The following is a 9228-nucleotide window of genomic DNA, read 5'->3' as shown; positions in this document are numbered from 1 at the left end:
TACTTTGCTTTGGTCATCATGATTTATCAGATAGATAGTGAAGAAATGTTTGGTTACTAAAAATGAGCCTTCTGAGTTCTACTTCAGCAGGTAGCTTGAATAAAAATGAGGCAAGTCCTCAAATAGCAATACTGTGCTGATTTAACTTTTTCTAGGGTTTATTTTAATTCCTACTACAGCTTATGATTGCTGCTCAAAAAAAAAAAAAAAGTTTGAAGAAAAAAACCTGGCAAAAAATTCTTCTCAGGGTGATATTAAGTAGAATATTGACTGAGAATTCAAAATAGATTTTATTATTTTATTTATTAGAATATATTTTATTATTTTCAGGGAACAGAACTAACTCCCTGACATAAAACTGTGACTCTCTTGGTAGTTTTTCTACCTTTATTGCTTGGCATGGAAGTTGAACATCGGGATGTATACTCTCTCTAAATCAAATCTGAATGTGCCATATATAGTCTCCTTCTCCAACTGAAATTTTGGGCAGTAGGCCAATAAGTACATAAAATCTTTTCACTATGAAGAAAATAAAAGAATATTCTTAACATACCTTCTCAAATATCAAGCTATGCTGAAATTACTTGAAGGAAAGTACAGGCTATAACTGTCACCTACTTACAACTATAGCACTGGATAAAAAGTAATTTAATCAGTGATAGATTTATCACATTATGATCTAAAAGTCCATTTAAATGGGAATCAAAGCTGGAGAAACAAAAAGCCTACTACTAGAAGCAGTGAAGTAAGAGCTGTATGTGATTAGAAGCTTTTATTCTTCTATATCTCTTGACTGGAAGTGGGGAAAGAGTGCAAGTGCCAAAACAAAGATGTAAGAAGACTGCTAGAAGGAAACAAATGTTTCCAGGTGTTGTGTTTCTGATATCCAAGAACATGAACACTTTGGTTTTTATTTTTGAAACATAAGAACTTCAGAGATTTAAGGTGACTTGTATTTCAAAATTGAAATTAACAAGATTTCATAGTCAAAAGATAATTATATAATCTCGGCTTGACACTTAAATACAGACTATAAAATTTGATCATCTCCTGAAATTAATCAACTTAAAACCGAACTGAAACTTGACTGTTTAGTTGTTAACTTTGCTTTTAAATAGTTACAGTTTTTTTCCAGCTTCCTCTTTACTTGGTTGACCTTGGTCTTGCAAAATCCTTGTGTGGCATAAAAGAATCTGGATGCCTTCTTTCAGCATGGACTTCCTTTTAACTTTTTATCTGATTTACAGAACTAAAAAAAACCAAAAAAGATGATTGAGTAAAGTAGGGCAAAAAATCTGAAAGCACTTTGCAAAGTGCTTTATGTCTGTTTCAAATGGATAAATGCAACAGATTTAAAAAAAAAAAAAAAGCATGGATAATAGTAAATATTATTTATTCTGTGTCATTTTCTAACATCTTAGCTCTTTTGAGACAGCTTTCAGGAATGACAAACAATTTTAAGACACTTTGTAAAATCACAAGTGACGAGCAACACCCAGTCCATTCCTGTGTCTATACCACTGAAGTTTTGTCTTTGGAAAACATTCCACTGTATAATTCAATGACAAGAAGGGACACTCAAAAATAAGGTAAATTTAGTACACTTTCTGTTTTGGGATGATTGTTTCTTGCTAATGGGAGCCAGCAGGTGTTCCACAAAAATACTGTTGAAGGAGGGAAAAAAAAAGAGCTAACATTTTCACATCTGAAAACTGGGACTTTAAAAGAGTCTGCCAAGACAGTCTATGATGTTTTGAGGTACTTCCAAAAGATCAGTTAAAATTCTTTGAAAACTCCCTGCCAGCTGTCAAGTCTAGTGTTGATCTCAAGGTTGCATCGGCTCATGAAAAACCAAGCAGGAGCTCTTGAATCATCCATCAGGAGGCTGGAGACATTGCACTGGGAGACCAAAGACAGAAAAGCATCTCTGCCTTTGGAAGGTGAGAAGGTGAGCTACCATTATCCTGTAATAGAAACAAGATGCTTAGAAAATAGAAAAATCTGGTGTACCTTCTTCAAGTGAACCCTGACTTTAGAAGGCAGTGGTAAAATGGTGGAACAGCTGTTGAATCATTTGAAGTTTAAAAAAATCTTTCTCTCCACTTCTCTTTGAAAAAGAGAATGTGTTAGTCAAGGTGGGTGAGGTGAAGTCTGAAATAATGTCTGGTAGCTGCATTTCATATAACCCTATGTAGTCGACTGAGAAACTGGAGGTTTTGTTTAATAATCTTAAGCAGTTACTAAGCTGTCAAAAAAGCTTGTGCTAGTATTTTTCATCTTGCCAACACTTCTGAACCAAGTCTAAATGATGTGACTTTGATATAAAGAATTAGCATATACCAAATAAACATGAGATCAGTAGGAAGCATCAATCACCTTACAGCAAAGGAGGCTTTGTTTTGCCTTAGCTGTACTTACAGCAAGTTTGTCTTTCTCAGAATACCTATGAATTTACTATAGAAACAGTTTAAGAGCATCCTACCCTGGAACAAACAGAAGCTTTTCCCTTACATAAATTAAAAAGAGATTAATGCTGCCTACACTTGACCTTCCCGTTGGCCAGAGATTGAATTTCCCTGCTAAGGTTGTCTAGAGTGAAAACAAAACTATTTCTTCCTCCTCATAGGGGGATTTTCTTTGCTATAGCATACCACCAATTGAGTAAGCAATCCTTATGAAGTCCTTTTAAAAGCCTACTCTTCCAGCAAACATGTCTGGTCTTCCAAACTGATATTTCCTAATAATCTTGCCTGGTTATGTTGGCTGGATCACAAAAGAAGGATGTTTGATAAGATATGTCTTTTAGTTACTGTTAGGGGACCACATGATACAAATACCTGATAATAAATATCAGTAACAAAATTTTTGTTTAGGGCAGGGATGGAAGGGTTGTTCTTGGTTTGTTGGTGGGGTTTTTTTCTTGTGTTTATTTTTTTTTTTTCCAAAAGCTGGCTGCAAAAACCAAGCTGGTATTTCTGAGCAGTTTTGAAATTTTTTCCTCCATTTTTTGATATTCATATGGAGAGAGAGCAGCAAGCTTGAGCCCAAAGCTTGAAGCATTGAAATCATGCTTTTATCTCTGAACACTTACCCTCAGAGCAAATTTGTCAGCAATGCTGGGTCCAAAATTTTATAGCTAACAGGTATAATCTTATACTTTTAAACCCTTTCACACGATGACTCCATTGCTCATCTTCTGGAAAACTGTAAGACTGTGGAAACTTTTCAAATTTAGAAAAGATACTGCTTTGATTTTTTGAAGGAAAGTGTTGTTAGAGTACAGTAAATTATGAGCTAAGAATTATGAGTTCTAGGTAGGCAACAAAATTAAAAATACTTTTTGTTAGATCTATATTACAGTACCCTGTGTTTCTTTTCAGTGTTGTTGGAGACTGTTTATCTTCATTACATGTTATATCCCTAAAGAACAAGAACATTTTCCTTTCTTCAGATGGTATTATGTGAGTCTTTTTTCAGAACTATTTTAAATTGTAAAAGCATTAAAACAATGCATGAAATCCTGAATTAAAAATAGGTTTTAAGATTTAAAAATTACAACTTTATTTATTGTTAATGGCTGCTGCTACTAGTTTCATTTTAAAGAAAGAAAATCTCTTTTGGGCTCTAAAAATACTATTTTATTTACATTCCAAGTAAATTTCAAAGAACCAACACGATGGAAAGAGAACGATAAATTCTATCTGTGAGATAAGTTGTAGAAAATCACTTGGTTAATTCTTTGTTCAAGCCTTCCTGTCAGAAATGTTCCCATCATCTTACCGGATGAAAAATGAATGTCTAAACAATAGCATAAATCTTATCAGGCAAATCAGAATTAACCAATACAGCATAAAGAAGTATTTGTAATAAAGTGATATGGCTGCATTTTTAAGGGAAAAAAGATACAAAACACCAAAAAAAAAAAAACCAAAAAAAACCAAAACAAAAAAAAACCCAGAAAAATGAAAGCAAACTAAAAACAAAACATTTCTCTAGGAAAGGAAGGAAGATACACAATGTCACAATCACAGAGTAGTTATCTATACACCCAGTTCTGTGTGCATCAAAATGACAGGGGATCTCAGTATGATACGGACAGATCTGACCCTCTGGCCAGGCTTGCAGGAGGCAGCCTAAATGTTTTATATGTAGAAAACAAATCTGAATACTTCCTCTGCAGTTTCAATTTACTGAATTCTACCTAAAAGTGTTTCTTATACCAAGGAAAGAAAAAATATTAACCTGGCATTTGGGAGTCTGTGTTTCCAGATTGCTTATTCTGTCCTTAAGACATACTGATTTCCAGGGAACTGTTCAAATGTTTGAAGAAAAACTGCTACAGTTATATTAAAGTAGTGCATGAATATAAAAAGCTATTTAACAGTAGTTCATATTTATTTTTCCCCTATTTGTTTTCTGAGAGCCACTTTTTTCTAAAAGGCAAACTTTTTCAGTGAATATGAGAGGACTTTCAGAATATGTGTATATTTTACAATCCAATTATTTAGGCAAAGTTATTAGCTGCCCAGTTGATAACACAAGTGATCAAATTAGGGAGAACTTCTTCACCTTTTGTTCATCTCTGAGAATTTTGATTGCTCAGACCATTTCTTTCTCTCAGAAATACAGTGCCCTTTGTTCCTGGCTATCACAGTTTGCACAGTCAAGTAATCCTAAAAATATTTTGATGAGTGGGGGAGGAGAGGAGTAATTAAAATGCTCCTTGCTTTTTGCACAGAGAAGCTGTGTTTGGAACACTGACATAACTGTTAGGACAAATACGGCTTTCATTGTGTCACCCCACCTCCCCGGTGTCTGAATTAATGTAAATATTTGCTTCAGTCCATGAAGCTACCTAGAGTCACTGCTGGGTCACTTTCTTTCTGGTATTTAACATGCTGATACCAGCACAGAGATTTTCAGAATGAGTCACAGGGCTATATGGGAAGCTACCAACTTGTTTAATCTTCACGTAGAACTGATTGCTCTTCAGCACACCGTCATCAGGAAAGGTAGAGTTGAGAAAGGCTTTCAGATAGTAATTATGGGGTTTTATTAAAAAAATCATGTAAACCTAGAGTTTTCACTCTTATCATTTCACTTTTCTGGCCACTGGTGAAAGCTGAAGGGTGAGTTTTATTTTGTAAGAGGAAGACTGATTTATTAATGACCCTTTACACCAAAACACATATAAAAGAGAAAGATACCATCAAAAATGTTATGAAAATATTACCATGGTACTTTTTGCTCTGAAATAAATTAAAATTTAGAATGTTCCCTGGATTTGCTTCAGGACAGTTTTGGGTTTTTTTTTTTCATTCTTTTTATCTCAGAGAGAGAATATAAGCTATCCAGTTTCTTAGTGAAGTGCAGCACAGAGATGAGGGAGTGACTGAATATGGATAGAGTATTTGAATAAACGGACTATGCCATTGATCCCAGTTAAGTATTCATTAGCAAAGGTCCTGGAAGACAATTACAATCTGATTGGTTTCCAGAGGTGAATCTTGCAAACAGGGAATTTGAAACAGTATTTGTGGAGACTACCTTATGAGCAAAGTTTGGTGGCTGGGGTTTGGTTTTGAGGGTTTGGTTAGGGGGTGGTTAGTGGTTATTTGGATGGTTCTTTTCCACCCTGTAGAATGGTAAGGTAAAAAAATATATTTGTACTAATCTATGGTTTAGGAAATCAAATAACTTCCCTTTCTCTGTCTGTCCTTTCAAGTCCTTGGTGATCAGAACCACCAAGGCAAGCACTGAATAATGCTAACACCATGCTTGGAGTTGGACCTTCTGTTAAAATGCTGGAATTTCTGTACCTTTCAATAAATGTGCATGAAATATTTTAGTATGCATTTGAATTTCCATGGTAGGAAATCAGCTTGAGGCAGTTTACTAAGGAAATGAATCTTTGACCAACGTTTTCTTGCATTTCTCCACAATATGAATTCATTTGGGGTTTTTTTGTTTGTTTTTTGTATTTTTTTTTGTAGTAGCCTCTTCCATAATGTAATAAATCCAGGATACAGTAAATTATAGGGTGGAGTGGGGGAGTGGGAGGGGGGTCCCTTACCTTTTTCATTTGGGCCAACAAAATTTCAGCAAGGCTTTTAAAACTTCGTTGTTATTTCTTAAAGATGTTGGAATTACTTAGACAGATTTACTGTATTTTTGTTCAAACAGCTAAAAAGTAGTGTAGGACTTAACAAGGCAACATCCATGATTTCAGATCCTTTACCATGGCAATTAGGGCAGTAAAAGAAACAAGTTTGGTTTCCTCCACATTTCTAAGTGGATGCTAATCTTGACATTATGACATGGATATTTAAAGCCTGAATTGCCAGTTTTGCCATGACATCAGGCTGATAAACCACTGACAAGGTAAACACAGCCTACTGACATGTTTTAAGACTAGGTGGCATATGACCTAGCCTGGGAAATGCTTTCAGTGAGGCATCCTGGGAATGGCTAATTTGTGCCGAAATCCCAAACTGAGTTTTATGCTTCTATACTGATGAATATTAATTAGTAGGACCTGAGGTGGTATCTGGAACGTACAGTACACAGAAGACTGTACCATTAGAGACTGTCATGAACAATGTACAATTCATTAAATTTATTAATGCTCTGTTTCCCCTTCAGGCAAATCATTTCACCACTGTGTGATAATAAAGGACTTCAGTCAGACAATTTTGACAAACTTGACATGTTGTTGAACAAAAGCCAGATAAAAACCCACAGCTTGCTTTGCTGGATTTTCTCACAACCAGGCCTGGAAACAGAACATACATTTCCATCAGCACTGGGTTATTTTATGCAAAACTTAAAGTTGGCATCTGTATGATGTTGAGGAGGACTGATCAGTGAGAAAGATTAGAAGCTGGAGAGAGAGAAGAGGAAGGATTATACCACAGCCAATGTCAAAAGATGGTGGTGTAATGTAGGTTCCAGATGCTGGTTATGAACCAAAATCACAAAGCAGTGTCAGTCATGAAAGACAGGAGCTAGCAATACAATCACATCTCCTCTATCTACTCTTATCTCCCCTGTGGATCTCATGGACCTGTGCACTCACAAGACATCATTCCTTTTCACAGGCTTTTTCTAGACATATAGAGATAATTTCATGTAACCAAAGTGTTACATCTTGCTTGTCTCTTCTACCTCTTGTCCCAGGCTACTTTCCTTTTTCACCTTGAAAAGAGCCTGGGAAGAAAGCTTCATCTCTACCTTTTAATACTTAGGCAGGAATCCTTGCAGAGAAAGAACTGGCCAGTACTCAGCTCACCTTGCCCTCTCAGAACTGCACTCCAGGCTTTACTAGCTGCTGATTTGTGTTAACAGTAAACAGAACTTTATTAGCCAAAAAGCAGTGAAGGGCAAAGTTTAAAGGTTTATAATTCCTTAATTTAGTGACTTTTTTATATAGCTCATGCAAAGCTTTTGTTTCAGCAGCTTGTATACAAAATGGGGCTTGATTGTGTCAAAACATCAAAATAGCAGGTCAGAAAGTCTAGCCTTTTCCACAAAGAAATTAAAAATAAATTTAAAATCAAACAGACAAGAAAGAATGCCCTATGTTTTTTATATGGAGCAATAAGGTACAAAGGTTTGTCACTTTTCCTTGATAGTGAGGGAAGTTCAAAGTACAGTTTGGAATAAAGCCCAGAGTAACCTAAGTCACATAATTTTATCAAGGACTGCCTTTTTATTTTGACAAAATACTGTTCTCTGCTATAAGTATCTCATCTTAAAACATGGCTGATGGCTTTCAGCCTGTAAGGAAAAAAAATTACACTATATACATATCTTTTCTTAAATATTATAAAAATTATACTGTATATATGCTTTTTTATGTATTTTATGCTTTATATGTTGGACAGTTTTATATTCTTGGACAGGTTGCTTCATCTTGGAAATTAGGAAGACTTTTATTCTGTGTACAGGTTCATTGTTTAGTAATATTAAGCAGTTACTGTTTACATTTTAAAAGTATTTTAAATGAATGATTCATCTATTTTTTTGAGTTCCTAATTTTCTTAACCATAAAGCTTTCACTCTGGTTTCTCCCTTTCATTGACCTAATTGAATTTAGATAAGACTAATAGTATCATCTTCCCCTTTAGCTTAGTTTTCTTTTCAACTGAGAATCCTCATTTTTCCCAGTGATAGATAGGAGACTTCCTTTCAAACTTTCGGAACAATGCTACTGGGGTATTTTTTCATTTTTGAATAAAACCAGCATACGAATAGCATTTTGCAAATCTTGCAAATCAGTCAGCATTTTAATTTCATTTAAGAAGTGCTTCCCAGGAAGAGCATCTGCTGCAGTAATAGGCTCAATCATTAAGTTACAAATACAAGAAAATCTAGTCTTGAAAACAACTGTCTTTCCTGACACGTTAGGCAAAGTGAAGAGCTTACACTATGCTGCAGCATAATCTTCTTAAAGAACAGGGCAAAGGACTGTTTTATCTGTTTTACCTATTTGCCCCTAGCTATTCTGGCAGTTCAGCAGGGTAGAAAAAATCATGGGAAAGTTCTGACAGACTTTCCAAACAAACACTACTAAGCTGATTTGTAGCCAGTCTTTGGCAAACCAGTTCCCTACAACCCTTCAGCAAGTGTAGGTATTCATTAGGCATTCACTTCAGAAGGATACTTAAGTATGTGGTTAACTTCAAGTGAGTGAGTAATCTCATTGATTTCAATGGGACTATTCATGTCCTTAAATGCCTGGCTGAATCAGGAACTAATTCCTTCTGGTTGTCCTTTGAGCCTGCACAGAGACAACTCTGTGCAGACGCAGTCTCTCCAAATGAAAGTTTGCCAAATGGTCTCCACTTAGTATCCAGAGTTCACTGTTTTCACTGCCTCTTGAATGCCTCTGTTATCACCTCATTACTGACAGACAATTCACCTTTCAGTTGTTTTCTTCTTAATCTTTACAGAGATCATCTTGTAGCAATATTCTCTGATAATGGTGTAATTGGAACTGTGACCATACCAGGGTTCAGTCAAAATGTAGGGGTTTTATTAGTCAGAATATCAGTTAGTTTTCCTTTTTTAAATGTCAGTACTTAGGTGTTTTGTAATCTAGGCCAACTTTTTAGTCAGTCTTTCAAAAAGAAGGGAAAATATGCATTGTGACAGGAGTAGGGGAAATACTACTCATTCAGTCATAGTTCATTCAGTACTACTGTATATCATGGCACCTGCTTAAGATGT

Source organism: Pseudopodoces humilis, chromosome 4, assembly GCF_049639895.1.
Source record: "Pseudopodoces humilis isolate 2021_Gansu_Grassland_sample_001 chromosome 4, ASM4963989v1, whole genome shotgun sequence".
NCBI classification, from domain to species: domain Eukaryota; kingdom Metazoa; phylum Chordata; class Aves; order Passeriformes; family Paridae; genus Pseudopodoces; species Pseudopodoces humilis.
This window is presented reverse-complemented; position numbering follows the sequence as displayed.